The sequence below is a fragment of the Parambassis ranga genome, chromosome 12, assembly GCF_900634625.1.
Source record: "Parambassis ranga chromosome 12, fParRan2.1, whole genome shotgun sequence".
NCBI lineage: Eukaryota > Metazoa > Chordata > Actinopteri > Ambassidae > Parambassis > Parambassis ranga.
The window spans coordinates 11493511-11513731 of NC_041032.1; the positions used below are offsets into that span (position 1 = coordinate 11493511).

General features: G+C 42.3%; 1 protein-coding gene across 1 annotated transcript in view; it reads left to right on the forward strand.

The window, feature by feature from the left end:
- Positions 1-20221, forward strand: part of hexb (hexosaminidase B (beta polypeptide)) — a 42685-nt gene that overhangs the window by 5163 nt on the left and 17301 nt on the right. The gene's annotated exons all lie outside the window — the stretch shown is intronic.

Genomic DNA, 20221 nt, shown 5'->3' on the forward strand with positions numbered 1-20221 from the left:
AACAGTCGGGTGCTCCTCTTGCACTATTTCATATCCATCTCTTTCATCTAACACATTATATAGCATAACACCTTTACTTCAAACATTATGATGAAATGTAACATGTCTTTTCTGGATCTTCTCTTTTCGTTTGATTTTGAAATGAGTATTTAGCTCATTCTCCATCTTCACTGTGGCACATTTCCTTCTGACAGGCTAACCTCTTCTTCTTCTTCTTGCATTAAACTCACTGCAGTGAATGTGTTTTATTATGTGAGAGGCAGTATTATACTCCTTTGTGGTTTGATCACATGTTCTTCCCTCCATTCACAATCTTGGGACGTGTTAACACTGAGACATAACACCTTCTATATGAGCCGAGAGCGTTCGTCTGCTACTAATAAACAGGTTCTGCATGATAATATCTTGTGAATCAGAATAACACAGTGGTGTTAGAAAATGGGTGGCTCCATCTTGTATTAGTACCTTAAATTAAATTTCTGAGGCTGAGATGCTGAATGAAATTGCAGTGCATGACATGCAGATCTGCTCGATGTTATATTTAGCCGCCTCGTACTGTGGGCATCATTACATGGGGTAATAAAATGTTGATGATCCTTTAAGCTTTGGCTAGAGGAGTCTAAACCTGTCCGATTTTTGTCAGGTGGATGTGGTTGATATATGAAGTGTCAACGTTAGGTCTTGGCCCCTCCAATCAATTTCCTAAAGCCCCCAGCAGTGTGGAGGCCTACTAAATCACTTTGGTGCCCTGTCCTCCAACAAAGGAATGTCCCTCTGTCTTCCTACACAGACACCGAAATAAAATACAGTCATTATGCATAGTTCTTCAACTGGATGGGCTGCACTGGAGACATAATGGGCTGGTTTACTGAAGGGACTGAAACTTGAAGTGGGCTGCGCTCATTATGTCAACTTATGCAGTGCTGTAGTGCTGCTCTTATAGTCAGTCTAGGGCCAATTGAAACAAAGAGTTGACCCACATAGCCTTGGAATTTATATGAATCAGCCCGGTTGATTAAACATCTGGACTCCTTGTTCCACAGAGCACTGTGGGTGGGAGGTTTGTCTGACATATTTAAACATTTAAACCAATCAAAATAAGGCCTGTGATGCAGGAATAAAGCTGCCAGTTTAAAATTTTGCTTAACCAATATTTTCATTTCATTAGCGTGTTCAGATGTTTTTTCAAATCAGTAGTCTCTTTTAACACCATTTATCATAAAAAACACCTTTTCTTAAATGATTTTGATGTTTTTTCTTGTGTTCTTACAGTATAGAAGAAAAAAATAGCTTCACTTAAAAAAAAAAAACTGCAACCTTGCACATACATAAATTAGAAACATTTCCATTTGATTAAAACAGAATGACATTTCCTCTGGAAGTAAACAAGCATGTATGTGTTAATATATATATATTTATTAAATATAAAAAAGGACTGCTCATATTTGCTACAAACGTTGCCCTTATTTGCACCCTTTGCTTGAACCCTGTTTTCCACAGCTGCTGTGTGTTGTTGGCGATGAATTTATTTTCATGGGGAGCCAGCGTCGTCCATTTTCAAATTACCCATGCAATTCCAGCTTTAATCTGATTCCAGCTCTTCTATCTATGGACAAAGGCCAGACACAGTTTGATCAACTTCTGAGGCAAGGAGCCACAAGTCCACAACAACAACAACAACAGCAAAGTGGAAATAGTTTCAAGCTGCCAAGTTTGTGAGGGCAGTTTTAGAACGAATCCAGCGTTTCTGCTGGAAGAGTTTTGGCTTTAAATGATGAATTAGGCAAGACTTAATTAGTGTGCGTTATCTCAGATGGGCTTCACGAAATGAGAGTAAACACAACTTAACATTTATTGCCAAGAAGCAGCAACACTTGCTAAACACACTGAATAACACGCACACACTGTATTAGAAAGGCTAAAGTATATTTGTTGTCATTATGTACCAAAAAATTCAGTGTTTTTCTCTGTTTAACACATTTTGGCATCTTGTTCCCATTTGTACAGGCATGTTGGGTGAGTGTCAGAAACAGACACAATGCTGAGGCAGAATATGAAACTTTTAAAATCTCATACATGCTAACATGGTTAGCATTTGCCATAAAATATTTTGCTCTAGTTGTTTCCCCTCCATTAATTCTCCAGGTGCAAATAATCACACACAGTCCTGTTGTTCCTACAGAGGACAGAACAACACAGGTAAGGAAAGCACCAAGTTCCTTTTTCCATACAGACGTACTGACAAAAATGATCCATCACTTTAAATGAGTCCTTTCATAACGTTCCAGAGAAATTTGTCGTTCCTTCGCTGTGTGTGTTGATGCTTGTCGCAGAGAGGAAGTTTGAAATTCCAGCAGGAGGTGGTGGAGACGCTTAACAATCTCTTCACTGTCAGTGGTGAGGCGAGCTGTTCTTGACAGCATTGTGGAAAAAAACCAAGGTTAAAAAATGTAATATTGGTCTTATTTCCTATGATGGATTGTGTTTACAGAGGCAGCAGTGTGTCTCAGCAAGCTCTTTGGAAGTATTTTGAAAACAAATGAGCCTTACACTTCCAGCAGTTACAGTCAGACTGCAGAAAAACAGAATTATAGTTTTGGCAGACATCCTGATAGTTCTGATAAGATTTGCTGAAATCTGTGGGAGGAGCACATATTTGACATTCTTATATGACAATGTACGGTCATGTAGGGTCAAACAAAAAATGACACATTCACACTTTCATCCAGGAGATCCAGGGTTTGATTTTAGAGACAGGCCGGTTCAGTGTTGCCCCCTTTGTTGCTTTGTACACTGACTATGAGAGACAGAGGGACAATATTATTTGTGGTTATCATTCCTGGACCGTGAGCACATCAAGTGATTTTGCAGAAAATATATGACATAAAGTGCATGCAGGTTCTTCCAGTCACATATTTCTTGAGGAGCGGACAGGTGGACGGCTGTGCGGCTCCCTTGGCTTCGTGAGAACAGGCTGTTTTTCTGTGCTTTGGCCTCACACAGCTGCATCTTGTGCCCTCTTCCTTATAACTTCAGTTCGTGGCACTCTCATTTCTAGAAGTATGTGACCTCATTCCTGAGCTGCCCTCATTATTCTGATACTGCTTCAGTTGTTGTCCAACTTTGTGTGTTTTTTTTTCTTTATGCTGAAAGAGACAACATTCATAGTATCTTTACATGTGTAGAAAACCTCAACAATTTTCAACCTCGCACCCTGAGGGAATAGAAGGCAGACATGTGAGCTGTTTTTTTGCAACTACTTCCTGGAGTTTGTTTCAGCTCTCAACCTGTATGTACTGATGTTTGTGACCCTAATGTTTTTGTGGTGTGAGATGACTCATCAGCTGATTGAGCATGTTGAATTGGTGAATTAAAGAAACTGTTGTTGTTAGTAGCCTGCAGTTATTTGCTTGTAGAAGTCCCAGGAAAGAATTTCCAACTGTTTGAACTATTTCTGTGTGGGAACATTAACTGGGTTACCAGACGAGAGCTGTCCTGGGTCACACCAGAGCACATCAGGAGTTTGTGCCAATCAGGACGAAACTCAACCCCCTGATCATTTGATAGCACTGACCACACAGTTGTTCTGATACAGAGCGTTCCTCGTGCAGAGGGGTTACAGGTTCTGCATTCAGCTGTATGGTTGTGTCACAGTGTTTTAGTTTCACCTTAGGAAAATTAAAGTTTTATCATAGTTGTTGTTTTTCCTTTCATTGTGTTCCATTTGTAAGCTGGAAACTTGCCCTTAAGTGATACAAAGGTGAACGGAAAGGTTTACCATAAATTATTCATGATTTATCCGTGGGATAAGAATTGAATCCTTTGGCAGGCGGCTAAAGTAAAACAAAAAAAAAAGCAAGGAAAAAAACTTCTGTGACCCGAGACGGCCTGGATGAGTCTCCGTCTCTTTCTTTCCCTCTCCCACATTACTTTGATGAATAACACTGACACACACAAACAACAGGGGTCATCCATCAGCTCCATTCCGGCTCGCAGACAGAAAAGGAGGGCATCAAATATTAACGCCCACGACTTCTCCCTGCACACAGCACAACTTTGACACATACAGTGCAGTGAATTATTCAAACTCTTCAACAGCTCTACATTTAAAACCTCTGATGCACTCGGACAGCGTTGGACGGACAGGTTAGGTAATCAGAGATGCAATCGTGATCTGTGCCCATGACGACACACATGGCGGTTTATAGAATAATGAAGGTATACCTGCATCTGTCAACCATAAGGGAGATGTTTCAGTGGTAATCTGACAATGTATTTCTTGTTTTTATTTTTAAATAACAAGATACAAAGTCAGTGTGGAGATCTAGGATAGGACTGTCACAGGTTGTTCACAAGTTTAGCACTGATGTAGCACAGTGGCTATAACTCCAGGTGACTCCTGTATTTGCTTTTTATTCATTTATCAGAGACTTGTTTAAGTCTGAAGCTAAAGGCTGTTCCATACTCCGCGAGACAAAGAGCGGAGAACGCACTCCACGGGTGGTAAGAGATACAAAAAAAAGGTCTTTTCCGCACTGAGGTACCATACTCCGCGAGACGCGTGTGTGCAGAACTCCTCATACGGCCCGCCCACTAAACTATAAGGAAAGACTTTACTGAGTTTTTTAACACACCACAAGGACTTGTGCCATGGCAAGAGGGCATTATACAGAGAGGGTGCCTGCAACAGCGTGAGATGTCCGGCGATGAGTTGTGAAAATGCGACATTAAAAGTAACAATAGCAAAGATATACAGACATTGTTAACGAGCCTATTATGCCTGGGTATGTAGGAGTATATAGAATGGTAATAACAGTCACCATCTGGTATGTGTGAATGGCTGTCTGGAGTTATTGGTGACAAATCACCCTGACTTGCCTTTCTTTCTTTCTTTTATTGCTCATCATGCAAAACCGGTATGGTCTTATCTAAATCTGTTGAATCAGCGCTGTTTATACACCTACCTATATACCTGGAGAGGCTCTTGCGCTTCTCCACTTTCATCACGCCCACAATAATAGTAATAAATAAATTCCGACCAATCACAGCATGGTTGCCGCACAGCCTTGAAAGACAAAGTTCAGCCCGGACCCTGTGCACAGGAGTGCGGATCAGCGGGCGGTCAGAGACAAAAAATGACGTCATTTTGTGGGCGTAACGTCTGCAGGGGGGAAAAATGTCTTTGTCTCGCGGAGTATGGATCCAGCTTTAGAAATCTGTTTACTCAGCCAGGAACTGGTAGATTGGAACAGAGTCCAAACCAATGCAAGTAAATGGTGATAGTTTGCTGTACAGTCTGACTTCCTGCTTCCTGCCATCCTCCTTTTTATGTGTGTGTGAGAATTTGTTGAACTCCTCTGATAGAAGAAGTTGTTGTCTGTGGGAACCTTTCAACAAGGGATTTCAAAAATTTCCACATCATTGTGGACAATAGTAGGTGTTAGCCCTTGAATGGAAGGACTCACACAGTGCGTCTTTTTCATATGTAACAAAGATAAAGAAGAACAATGGCTCATGGTATGTGTGAAAGCAACAGCAGACTAGTGCAGTTCACACCTCACATGATACTCCTCTACCCCCTTCCAGGGTTTTATAAATTAGAAAAAGCTACTCCACTGCACCACCCCCTGTTGTTCCGACCGCCCGTCCTCCAAATGGGCACCTGGCGGGAAGCTAACAAGTGGATGACAGTATGTCCCGGTGGGTGACATCGGCAAAAACAAAGTCAAAGGGGTGAGGAGGTTTAGAAGAGGGGGGGAGGTGTCAGTGAGAAAAGGTGAGAGGATGCTGAAGTCCAAGAACAGTGGACAGAACAGTCAAACTCTTCCAATTAAGTGGTTGTAGGTGCCAAATAAAGCCGCTTATCTCATCCAAAAACAATAAATGTCAGCGATTTTGTTCATCATTCTTTACTGCATCAGATAAGAAAAAATGTTGCTTCAGCTTGCACAGCTACACACCCATGTGAGAAATCAACATGCAACCACGTATAACAGTGCATGTGTTAATTTTTATGAATGAGTTGGTGATGGTCCTCAGCCAATCAAAGGTGTCATGTCAGTGTGTGTGTGTGTGCTAAGCATCATGCAGCGTGTCTGCTCTACTGGGGATTAATCAGGAGAGGTTATGAATGTTTGGGTGTCTTTAGAGGACAGCCCCGGGGCCTTACCAAAAACATATGTGACTGATTTTGACAGATGGGGTCCTGGACAGGGTCTGTAGGAGGAGGAGGATGATGATGTGGAGCTGTGAAGTCAGGGTTAGGAGAGTGACTCTTCTTGTTTTGTAAGTGATGTATTGGTATGACTAATTCAGCCAGGGGAGAGTGTTTTGTTGATAATACATCAGCTCGTACAGTATATTTCTTTCCATCCGCCCCCATGCAGTCCTTTTATTTTTGACTCAGTGCTTTATGGTCCAATGGAGACTAGTTAGAACAACTTATGATGCATCATACCTTTTTATTATATATAATATATATGTGTTTTTTACTGTTTTATTGTTGAGCTCATCACCTTTTGAATCTGTTTGCGTATCAACATGTTTATGTCTTAGGTATCTTGTAATAATTTGTGTATGTATTCTCTGTGTTGATGACCCTACATGTTTTCTTTATGTTTCCAAACATTACATGAGAGACAGACATGCTGTCATGAACACTGGACTTCTGCATAATTACTTTACATTTGTTTTCAGTTGCTCTTAAGATTAGGAAAGTTTAAGAGAGTTAAAACATCTGTAACAAGCTTCTCTGCCATTTTTTTGCCAACTCCGGATAATATTACATGCATTTATTCACATGACCAGAGGAGGGCGCATTGCTGCTGAAACACTGTATCAGGTTTTCAAGTGTTGTCATGCACCTTCTCCCTATTGGGATGCTGAAGTCACCCTAGATATACAGTACAAGGACTGATGATTGGTTTGTTACCTGTATTTAATGTCTCCTGTGTATCTCTAACTGTGAGCAAAGATTAGTAATAGTTTCAGGACCAAACAAGACGTACAAACAACAAATGACAGCAAGCCTCCCTGCTCACAGTGCTCCAGTGTGAGTCATTTTATCCAATTACTTCCTCTCAGCAGAAGATTACCAGTAATGAGCAAACAAGGCATTATGTTACTCAGTTCTTTTCCTCAAAGGCTGGAGGCCCAGGCACAGCAGTGTGATGCTAAACCAACAACACTTATTGTTATTCACTGTAGTAAGTTTTATTTCAGGAGAGGTGCAGCAGTTTCCCTGTATTCAAATGTGGGGAGAATGGTTTTTAAAGCTTGGGGAAACACAGTGGAAATCGCATTACAGTGTACACATGCTGAGAAAAAAAATGTTGGCTCCAGGGCAAATTAAACGCCTTCTCCTGAATTGCAATAGGCTTGTTAGGATTTTAGTGTGGAAATGGAGCACAGAGGGGAAGCAGGAGGGAATGGGGTCTGGCTAGCAGTTCTGCCATTACCTGACTGCATTAACAAGCAGGGTTAAACTGTAACCTGTGGTCTGCTGTGACCCTCTCAGCAGCAGCCACACAAGCTGATTTGCATTGGAATTTCCATCCTAGCCAATAGCCTGAAGCACATTGGCAGGTGCTTGTGTGTGTGTATATGTTCTGCTTAACACTCATTTATCATTTGGGTCAGCTCACATTCCAGTGTCATGTACCATCATTCCTGCGAACTGCCCACCCAGTTCAGACAAATAATACCAATGTGAGGCATTTTCAGATGTGACTGCAGAAGTTTGACAGACTGCACTAATAAGCCTCTTACAAATCCAGGTTGAGCGTGATACCTCATACTGCAGTATTAAAAGTCAATACTGCAGCAACAAAAATGAAATAGAATCAAGTCAACACCTCTTCAAGCTTGGATCACAGTAGTGGTAGACTCTGACAGAGGCACTATTTTTGTGTAATTTCTGCACAAATAAGATAAGATAAAACTTTATTAATCCTGAAGGAAATTCTTGTGCCAGAGGTATCAAATTACATTAAATGCAGTTAGGTACAGAGTATAAGAGTATAAGTGTCACTATAATCCAATTCAGAGTACAGTACGCAGTATGTGCACAATATATGATACATGGATACAAATATGGAGATATAAGGTGCTAAGTAAACATAAATATAGACCAGTGGAGGGAATGACAGTGATGCCTGACATGATTATCTAGCTCTTCTCCCTACAGAAAGGGGAGGAGTTATACAGTCTGATGGCCACTGGCAGGAAGGACCTCCTGTGGCGTTCTGTGCTGCTCCTCGGTAGTCTCAGTCTACCACTGAATGTGCTCCTGTAGGACAGCAGTGTGTCATGCAGGGGGTGAGACATGTTGTTACGAATACTGAGGAGTTTCCTCAGTATCCTCCTCTCCGTCACCTCCACCACAGACTCCAGCTCCACTCCCAGTACCGAGCCAGCCTTCCTAATGAGCTTGTTGAGTCTGTTGGTGTCGGCCGTCTTCATCCTGCTGCCCCAGCACACTACAGCGTAGAAGCTGATGCTGGAGACCACCGAGTGGTAAAACATCTGCAGCATGGTCTGGCAGACGTTAAAGGAGTCTCCTTAGGAGATACAGGCGATTCTCTCCCTTCTTGTATATTGCCTCTGGGTTTGTGGACCAGTCCAGTTTGTGGTCAATGTGGACACCCAGGTATTTGTAGCTGTCCAGTCAAATACAGCCTGAAATATACTGTAATGTTTGCTGGTAACTCCAGTGACCCATTTTGTGAGGAAAATGACTGCGCTTTTTTAAACATTCAGATATAATTTACTGTTTTAAGGCTTCCAGTAACCTTAATTTCCCCGAAGTAAATGGGGTTTTTGAATGTTGTGTGTGGCTAGATCCCTAAAATAAGTGTTTTATTCAACATGCAGCATTCAAAATAATCTAGTAAATGGCATTTTTACGTGTTTACATGTCTTAGAACATGGAGACTGTTCTAAACAGGTCAAGCATGCTTGGTGCTGGTGATGTTAGTCATGCAGCCGTGTTTCTAGCAATCATATTAAGGCTTCAGTGAAGAAATTCTCTCAACAGTGTGATGCGAACTTCAAAATACATCAGCCCTGCAGTATTTAAGTAGGTAGCTTTGATTGATATAAAAAATCCATCAGCCTTACTCTTAAATCGCTGTTGTAGTGGTTGTGTTTATGTTATTTTTTCTATATTGTATGCACTTTATTGAGCCTAAAAGGTCACCATTTCATAAAAGTTGGGTTTTATTAGATGCTCTGCTCCATAAAGAGTATTCATTTGGTTTTTTTTTTCATGCTTGAAGCAATGAGTACAGTGTATAGATGTAATTACATCTGTATGAAGCTAAACAACAACAACAAAACACACTGATTTCTAGGTCAATTACCTTTCCGGTGTCATCTCACAGAAAGTAGCCGAGAGCCCCAGTGGCATTCTGGAATAACAGATGCTCACCACACACAGCCATGCTGCTTTAAACTGGCTTCACAACCTGAAGATTAAACCCACAGGAATGTCAGCCTTCAGGCTTTAGCTCCAGGATATTTTAATGACATAAAAATCAGTTCTTGCTATGCTCAGACTCTAAAAGAGAAAGCTACCACATAGAAAAAGTGACCTTAAGTGATCTGTTAGACAGCGAACCTGCTTTAGTGGAACTGGACCAACGCCAGGCCAGAACCATCGCTGCTGGAACAAGGGCCAAAGTGGGCTCATTTAGACTGGACAAAAGCCAAAGTGGTCATTTAGTTAGTGGTTCAGCACTTCTCAAAGCTGGCTAATGGAAAGATAAGGCATCTCTAGGAGCTAAATTAAGAGAAATGTTCCATACGTTATTTATTGATAAATGACATAAACCATGGGACTGGTCAGTTGCAGATAGTGTGAGATAAAGTTTAGAGTTCATCATCCATGTGGGAGAGAGTGGTGTTTTTTTTGGGGTGGGTGGGGGAAGTTCCAGCTGATCAGTCATGAGGGAGGAGGGCGGTTGTATGTGCTCCCTGCATGTGATCTGATGGATGGAGGATTGCTGCTGCTGCTGCTGCTGCTCTCACACAAATGTCAACAAGAGTTGAAAGTTGAAAACTGGGTCAGCGTCTCTTGGGGATGTAAATGCAAAGAGGATGTATTGTAAAATAAAGAAGGCTCATTATGGTTAATCCATATTTAGTGATCAAACTGAAACTTTGAATCGCTGAACAGCAAGTGCAGCGAGGCCAGATAAAATGACGGAGAGATGATGTGCAAATGCATTTAAGGAGGTTTTCACACGTGGTTTTGTAAATTCTACTGCCTCCCGGTCCACTGTCACTTGATATAAGATGTTCCAGTTTGTAACTGCCGAGGATTAATGAGTGTGGAGCTCCTCGGTAGGATGAGAACTGCCGGCTAAGGTGTTATAAAGGGGATTTCTCCACACTGCAGCTGCCTGCAAAAGTACTTAAAATACTTAGAGTACATTGCTCTAATTCTCTCTGCCACTGCGGCACGCAGGGCTGTGACAGACAATGTCTTTTCTTACCAGAGGGGATTCATCTACAGATTCAGTTATTTAAGCTCTTTTAGCATTTTTAGCTTTGTTAGTTTCCTGCAGATTAAGTGTGTTATTTATAACACACAAAATAAACAACTTTATGACAAAGATATCTACGTATTGTGTTGCAGAGGTACCTATTTAAGTTAGCATGCTAACTGGCTATCTCTGGTCCATACAATCAAACAAGTCCTTGTGTAGTATGTGTAGATGCAGAGAGCTGGAGGCCCCCAGAGTAGGACAGAGTGTACCGTATAGTTACTTGTGTCCTTGTTTTCAGTCTAGATGCTAAATTACACTAACTGTTTGCAGGCTTTAGCATTTATTTTAGCATAGACTGTGCAATGACAACATTCACAGACATAAGATTGAACAAACTCTCCAGGACCATAGGTTTGTGAGAGCAGTTTTGAAGCTCATTCTGGTCATCTTAACATGGAAGTCTAAGGTGACTGACTCGCTTTTGGAGACAGCGTCATGGAAATATTGTTTTTCAGGTTGCTGCTTTGTCATATTTGAGACTGTTGATAAAATAAAACATTAAAAGCCACGTGTCCATCAGCAGTGGCCGTTTAAACAGAAGAGGCAGTCATTCCACGTCCTTCTTTCACATTAGAGAAGTAACAGAGCTGACGAGCAGTTGTTTAGGAGGACAGTGAGAAATGAGAAACGGGTGGAAAGAGGTGAGGAGACAAGATTTGTGGGGGGGAAAAGCAAAATAAGCAAGATAAAAGACATTCTTTCAAGCATATTAAACATGTTAAGCTACAGTATATCATGTTAAATCCCCCCCTCAGCTCCCCTGCCTATTCGCCATTAGCACTGAGGGCCATGTGTGTTATCACACTCCAGCACACTCTGGCCAAGGTTATATCAGTGCATGTTTATGGAAGTGCACTTCCCTGCAATTTAAACACACAAGATTAAACAGAGTCCACTTTTCTCCCTGGAGTCATATGACAGTAGTCACAAAGTAACACCTGAAGGTGCTGTGCTTATGAGATAAGAGGAAATAAAAAAAACTCTTATCAATTAGCACCTGCACTGTGGGTGCTGATTCAGCCTGGGTGTGCTTGGACTCAGATAACCAGTATTGACTGTTCTGAGTTAATCTTCGGCTAAATTATGAGCTGTGATAAATAATGCAGGTGTAGTTTTGTAATTTACAAAGTTAACCTGCAGAATCCGTGAAATAGCTTTTCCACATGCTTGAATTACTCAGCTGAAATATGCTTAAAATTTAAGAGTTTATCATTAATATGAAGCATCTACTAGCAGCCAGTTAGCTTAGCTTGAACTGATTCATTTGCCTTTGCCTATAAACCAAACCTCTTTTTACACCACCAAGTTTGCCTCTCTGTGTTTTTTTGTCAAAGAAAACAGTTTCAGTGAACAGTTAGCTGATGACTACCGAGTCGTCTGACCCTTCTGTGCAGTGTGAAAGGTGCTCTGCTCACTGTTTCTTGGCAGGTCTTGGGTATCATGTGTTTCTCTCTTCTTCTGTATTATTGCCACAAACAGTTCTCACCTTTCTGTGCTGACCGCTTTAAATTCAGTGTTATTTTTCTGCTCCAGATCTGACCCATTTCCGTCACCGCCTCGGGATTCCATTGCAAGACTACTGCCTCTCACTTTGTCAAAGTGTAAACTGATTTGGCAGCATAATTGAAATTGTCTGTCATTTCACTCCATCATGTTTATTTTTTTTCACAATAGGCAAACAAGAAGATGAAGAAGGTCTCCTCAGCTTTCCTTCAAATTTTTTTTTTCTCTGCATTGAGCATAAACAGATTTGCAAGCTTAGAGTACACAAAGTCATGCCCACAGAGAGTTCTGCCAGCATCCACTGCTGTCTGCCTCCGTGCAGACTCTGCAGGGCTAAATCCTCCCACTAATCTCCAATTAAAATGGCGATAATAGGTGTTTGCCCAACTCAGTGCCCACCGCTGCACCCCTGCTCTGTCCTCCCATCTTGCAACCTCCCCTCAAATCTGTCACAGAGGTACACACACACACACTCACACACACAGATATACAATCCCCCGTCAGACTCTTTACAAAGTGGCCAAAGGATTGACCTAGATTGAGCCCACTTCACAAACTAATTTCTGCAAACACAAAGGAGGATTAGCAAAGATTAAGATGACAAGGTCTGAGGATTGAGAAGTAGCTGGCATAGGCCAATTATAATTACTGCTCTAACAAAAAGTGGACTGTGGCTAATCCTTTGAGGACTTGTGTTTGGATCTGCTGTGCTCTCAAATTGTTATTTAGCTAATACTTTTGCCACCATATGTACTTTAAAGGCTGCGCATGACACAGTGCTGTGCATGCTGTGCTGACCACCCAAAATCTGAGGGTTGATTCAGAGCAGGGCAGCAGAGCCGCAGAAAGATAAGATGCTGGCTGGATGTTTCCTTGTTGTGGTTCTGTTTGCACTGTTGTGGTCGTCCTTCCAGACTGTATACAGGTTGCCTGCAGAGCAGCTTGCACACTGCTTAGCCAGTAATTTCCCCTAACGTCTTCCATATGGGGATCGACTTTGTTGAAATGCACATCTGCTCTACCAGTGTGATTCATCCAAAACATCCACATATGTACTGTGGGATATTTCCAACATGCACAGAAATGTATTTCTTCTCTGATCGGATGACTGGTTTAAATTTCTTGGCAGCTTCATGTTGTTGCTGCTTTACTCTAAAAAAGAATATTTTTCCTCCAGGTCCTTTTCCTCTGTCTTTTTTAGTCGGTGCAAATGAAGCCAAATTCAAGAGAGAAAAACCTCTTTAAGGAGTCCACCACCCACCCACCCACCCCACCAAAACCACAGCTTGATGTTGCCACTAAAGCCATCAGTAAATCCGCATGATATAGCTCCTCTGAAATGCCAGCCACTTTTCATCAGTTCTGACGCAGAGCTTTGGGTGTTTTGAAAAGTTTTCACAGCACATTGGGGACTTGGTGTCTGAGTGACTGTGGCTAACTGAGTGTGTCTGTGGGTGTTCGGAAGTGTGTCCAAGCGAATGTGTGGTTTGCAGTGTTTATGTATGTGTGTGTGTGTGTGTGTGTGGTCCCGTGCAGAACAAAAGCGGACACTCATCAGCAGAGCTGGCGTGTGCAGAGCACATTCGGAGCAGGAAAGGGAGGCAGGCTTTCATCTTCACCCATGCTTGCTGAGACCCCAATGGGGGGACCACATGCACGTGTCAGGCAAGGAATCCTTTTGTGTGATTAATACTAAAAGTTTAGGGGTTCCCCACTGTTGGGCCCCAAGATAAAGCCTCAGAGCCCCCATCAGGGGGTCAGTGGAAGCCAATAAAATCCCTCTAAGGCACAGATAACAACCTGCCACGAGGGAAGTCAGGCTACGGATAAAACAGTCAAAACCCTAACCAGCTGTCAGGCGTCCTGCATTACTCTGCTAATTACAAACTCAGTGGGCTTCCTGATCCCCCCTCCTCACCCACTGCTGTCCTAGCCTCACCTCTGCTCCATCTGTAAGCCTGATGTTTAATTAAGGAGACTCTCCTAATTGATGAAAGAGAGTGAGAAATGCAACTTCAGACCGCAGTCTGACTTCAAGTGCTTATAAAAATGCCTGAGAAATTGGAGATCTCCCCTTGCACTCATTCATTAGTTGTGCCTAGGCCACCTTACATCAGCGCTTATTCATTTCACCCTCATTGTGAGCATGCCTCAGTAAACACCAGTTTTTTTATTTATTCAGTTTTTTTTTTTTTTTTTTTAAATCGTTTTTCTTTGTAACAAAGTTGTTTTGGTTTGCAGATTAAGGTCTTAGCCTGGAGTTGTTTGTGCAGACATGCCTGTCAGAGCGAAAGCAGAGCTGGACTTTATCTGACAGGTAGTTTTAAGGGATCAGGGAGGGTCAGACTGCTGAGCATGATGGGTAATATAAAGTCTGGATCATCTCTATTCTTAATGCATTACTCCCAAACAATTTGTTGCCAAAAGTCTGGATTGTGCTGCCTCACTGAAAAATGACTCCTACAAGCCTAACAAACCATCCAACCAAGAACTGACAGCAGCACAGTTTTGCCTTGTTCACACAAGGAAATCAATCCGGCTAGAGCGGGATTCGGGCTATATCCGATTCGGGCCATATTTTCTAAATCTGAACAACACGAATCTGGATATATCTGTATTCATTTCAGTCCACCTCTACGACCTGGCGGGCATGAGCACTGAGCGCAACTGTACAGAAATTAGCAAACAAAACAAAAAACTACATGAGAGAGAAGTGTCTTGTGTTTTGTACGACGTGCCGGAGCATGTGACACGCCTCCATGTGTAGGTGATAATATGGAAACAGATTCATATGGAGATATGGAAGACTGGTTCGCCTATGACGGGTAAGATTCCTCCCTGACATTCAAGACGACCTAAGGCAGGCACAAATTAAACATTAAACAAACCTGGACAAGGTGCATGCTGAAGACACTGGAGACACAGGACAAGACAGGACAAACTGACAAAGGGGAGCACAAGAGGTGAGAAGACTCAGGGCAGGATGCAAAGGAAATCAAACTGGAAATTATGACAATAGCAATAATTAAAATGCAATAAACATGCCACTGTCAGTATAGAAAAAAAATGCATGCGCACTTGCTCTCCAACCGCAGCCTGAATTTTACAATGTTCTACTAGCAGTTTGGAGGACAACAAAGAAGCCGGGTTAGGCTACTAGAGTGTGGACACACATCATAGGTCTAAATGTATCCAGCTTAAAAGCTATCCGGATTCAATCCCACTCCAGTGTGAATGGGGCTTTTGACTGCAGCGTCACCTCACATCACCTTTAGACAATTAAGCCAGTACACAAACCTCAAAGGAGTCAAAGGAAGAGAAGTGCAAATATACGGACTTCTTCATTTTAGATGTCCAAATATTCATGTATTGGAATGTTTTGCTGAGATAAAGATGAAAAAATGTGAAGGACCTTCTGTGTGTGTGCCAAATCCACAACAAAATCTACACACAGACGCTGTCCTTACATGGGTTGATTGCAGACAATTGACTTATGTCAGAACCCTTACATAAATAAATTATGAACGCTTGCACCACTTTAACAAACAGGAGATCTGGAAAGAGAAAGTGCAATAACAGCAACGTGTACCTTTAACAGCGGCCCTGGAACTGATTATTTTGAAGTATTTCTCAGAGCATACATGTTGTCAGACTGTTATAGGTCAACTCTGACGTACTACCATACAAGCTCCCGCTGTCTGGTTGAAAAGGGCAGCTGAAGAAGAGTGGAAGAAGATAACAGCGCACGCTTACACCAGCCACCTGCAAGTTCCCCTCTTTAATTAGAAGGCAGAAGTTAATTGATTGTTTTGGCTTCCCATTCAAGTCAAGAGAGAATAATGTTTACTCTTTAGACAGACTTCACCCAAGCTATGCTACTTTCAAGTGAAGTGAGTTTACCCCGTCAACCCACCTAAAACGCTGAGCCCTCCCTCCCACACCTCCTTCCTCACCCAACCTCAAACCACACCCGAGTGAAAATCCGTATAACAGCAAAAATTGCAGGGCAAATGCCTTTGAGCCATTGCTGATTAAAAGACCCACCAGCCCCAGTTTCAAAGAGAACATAAACAATGTTATGAGCACACTGCCTGCAGTGACTCACCCTAAACTGTTATTACATCTTATGAAGCTGCGCAGCGTTTCATCTTTCTGTGGTTTTCAGCAGAGATAAGCCTGAGATAGCTGAGGTAAGCTAAGTGGCCTTAAAAGCATCCCTAAGCGGTTAATAAGTATGTACTAATGACGCCCAAACACATCTTATCGACATGAAAAAGCCTGATAAAGCTCTGGTGTATCCAAAGGGTGAAGCACTGTTTTGATACACAGCAACTTAGAAATCTGCAGCTGTCAGAAAATAATGAGGTATTCAGGGCTGTTGCAATATGCAGGTATTCGGACACCTGTTTAACAAAACACATCAGTCTCCATTCTTACTCAAGACTCTCTCTTTACTAAAACCAGTCCACACTAGGCCCCTGTTTTCTTCCCCTGCCTTCTATGTCAGTTTTGTCTCATGTACAATCTTCAGCTTTGAAGCAGCATGACGTGTCTCGGATCCAACAGAAGAGGATTAGGAAGGATCCCTGGTGCTTCTGTCGGGAGATAAGGTGTTTCAGCTCTGACTCAGATAAGATTCAGATGGATTTGTGCCACCAGTTCTGTCCTGTTTACTCCTTCCTGTTCTGGTTAGGCTCCCATGAACGGCTCTGCTTCCTATAATTTTATGTCGGGGTGCTCATTGGTCCAAAAACACAATTGAATCTATTCAGTTTCATAATATTTGGAAAAGCTACAAGACTTTTATGAATATTATATCACATGTGAAGGGGTTTTGACTATATAGGTGCCATCTTTTGAAATGATGTGTGGTTTTCCTTGTATGACAGCCAGTTAGCTTAGCTTAGCATGGCACTAAGATGGTGTTCAGGTCTGCTGCTACTTGGTTGGAGACCCAGAAATGGAGTCTGTATTTCATTTTCTGTAGTCCTAACCTTTCTGGTTTGAGCCAACCAATTCAACCAATCGATCTTTGACCTTCACATAACATCATTAGCAGGGTTAAGTTTAGGTTTGCTGCCTGTAAAAGTCTGCAGAATTCTTCCCAAAGCATCCAAAAGGCAAATAGGCAAGGTCAGTCACGTATCTGTTGCTCCCCTGTGTTCTGTTAATTACAACGATTTTTTAAATGTTCTCATCTGATTGAACATCACTTCAGGTGATGTCCAAGCAGTAAATTAGCTTGTGGCCCCAATCAGCAGGGTATCCTTCCAGGCATATCCACACATTAGACGGATGGAGGTCAACTGGATTATCCAGAGAAGAGAAGCTACAGTAATGACACAAGTGAGAGACAAAGGCGTAGGAGGGAGGAGGAAAAAAATGAAAGGAGAGAGAAGAGCAAAGCCATTGTGCATCTGAGCAGACCTCCTCAGACTTAATTACCTCTCATCTATTCTCATTCAGCCTTCTCATGATAACGCAAGGGGAAGGGGGCACGCCGTGGAGGGTAACCAGAGGACTGACGAAGATGTGTTAGTCATAGACCAAATGAACTGAAAACACGGTGAGAGATACAACAGAAAGGAGGTCACCTTCCAGAACCAGGAAGCACCTTTGCAGTCATCGCTCTGTGTTGCTCTGCAGGTTAAAGGAAGCTCTGATAAGCTAAAAGGAAAGGTTTTGAAAATCTCATGTGATCTGAGCCTTTCTTGGCCCTTTTTTTTTAGAAGCCCATCAGATGCTGTTTTCTTTCAGTATGTTATCTCCTGAGTCTGCCCTGTGGTCCAGATAAGGAGTCTGCCAAAGAGCTTTGGAAAGTACATTGAACTGTTTCTAAAGTGCAAAACATAGTTTGTAAATGTAGGAACATTTTTCCAACGTGGTCATTGCACATTCAATCATTTAAAGTCTAAGTTTTAAAAGAACAGTATAAAACTTTTCCATAAGGGAGTCCATTTCAGGACATCTGACAGCAACATGCTGGCCTATGACACAGTCCCCTTGCCTGAGGCAGATTGGTCTTCAGCTCCCTGCCTGAATGCTGATGTAACTCAGAGGTCAGAGTGAGCACAACCCCGGTGGATGGCTCTCTCATTTTGAAAACATCCCTGACATGATCACAGTGTCTGGATAGTATGAATATTTTTTTGTAGGAGCTCAGGGTCAGTTTTTCGCTCTGCGTGACCTGTGAACTATTTAGTAAAATGTCTGCGCAATCAATACAAAACCAGAAATAACAAATACTCTAGCGACTATTAAAAACACATCCATTATACTGTCGCCTGGGTGACCTTCATCACCATAAACACACCTGCTTGTTTATTATGACTCCCACATATGTGGCCTGACACTCATTAGTGCATCAAATCCACAAATGAAAATAGTCTACAAATGCAACAATTTACCTCTACTTGATTAATGTTGAGGTCCTGACAGGCAAGGCTCATCATCCTGATAACATCCCCTGGCAGCATATAACCACACCAGGCACCTATTGAAATGAAGATCATGAAGATGTAATAAGAAAGATATAGAGAAGCTGCTTACAATGAGGTGATTTTGCCACAAAATAAGATTTATAAAGTATCTTTCACCAACTTCATCTTCAGCGAAATCCATGTCGTCCTGATTGGCTTTGTTTCACAGTTCTGACCATGTGTTTTTTTTCCGGTCATTCTGCTGCTATCTGTGGAGTTCTCACATAGGTGAATATTCTGAATTGGTTGAAGTGGTTTGCCTCTGCAGATGTTTTCTAAGGAAAATACAAGCAGGAGCCTCCCCTAGCTGAAAGAACCAACACCAATGGTCACTTGAGGAGCCTGTCCCCCTAAACTCCCATGTTAAAAAGCAGTAGTAGTTCTCAGGCACCTGCCTCAGATGAGTGTGGCTTTTAAACTTGTTTACCTCCAAAAATCCAAGATGGCTGAAATAGTGACATTGTACTACACAGTTTGGTAACACAACTGTCTGTTGTGTCAACTTTTATAATTGCTAACCATTATATCGGTATAGGTGTTCTGACTACATTGAACTATATTGTATCAGCTCTATGTAGGGAATAAAGGAGGTACAAAAGGAAAGAGGCACATTGTAAGATTGTTTGTAAGATTAAATGTTATCTAATCCTTGTTCAAGCATGCTCTCTGCTTCATCATACAAGTATATTAATGCCTAATTCCTGCAGATATTTCTGCCTTTCAACTCGATAAGTCATTAAATAGTCATACCCTGGCGTTGATGCCTAAGGACACGTGTAACTAAAATCCAGTTATTAATTAAATTACAAAAGTTTGTGTGTGTGTGTGTGTGCATTCACTTGCACGATTTGGCCAATTCCTGTGTTGCCAGGCGACAGTGACATGTAGGTACATTGTTTTTATCACACTCGGCCACACACACACACGCACAGACTGCCCACACAAAATACAAGTCTGTTCAGCGGCCAAGCTCTGCATAAGCTAACAGCACCCAAAGGATTCACAGTGTTGAAGGGTCGAGCCGTCCGCAGAATGTTCTGCGAGGCAGTGGGGGATAAGACCTACTTCCTGACGGACAGGAAGTCCCAACTTCCTGTCTTGATTAATGGGGGGACTGTTGAATTACACAGAGGCACAGAGGGGCCTCCCACACACAGAGCCCCCCTACACACATTTCACCTTGAATGTCAGCCTTTATTTTTTTTTTCAGTTTCTCAGGGTGCTGGAGTAAAATATTCCTGTGACTGTAATGATGTAGATAAGATTTCAACTGCTTATTTCAACATCTTGGCACATATTGTGACAGTCAGAAGATGTTTATTTCCCAGGCTCTCTCCCTTCCCTCCCCTCCCCTCCCCCTGCAGTATATGGGTGTATTTTGCTTGCATGAGGGTCAGGATCCAGTAGAACTGGTGTTTCTCAAGCACATGTCACCGGTCAGGAGTTGTGTCTGGGTGAACAATGTAAACAGAGCTGTACTCCTTAGAACTGGAGGAATGCAGCAAGCTCTGCAGTCGCTCACTAATGGGATGTTAGACTTGTTACAAACCAGGGAACGTCAAAGGCAGGAAGGCTGCACCACTAGTGAGCTGGTTTGCAGTGTGTTACACCGGGAAAGAGGAGGTGGGGGGGGGGGGTGTTTTAAGATTTCATGTTGTCCTCCAGCCCCCACAGTTTGCAGATAAAGGTTGC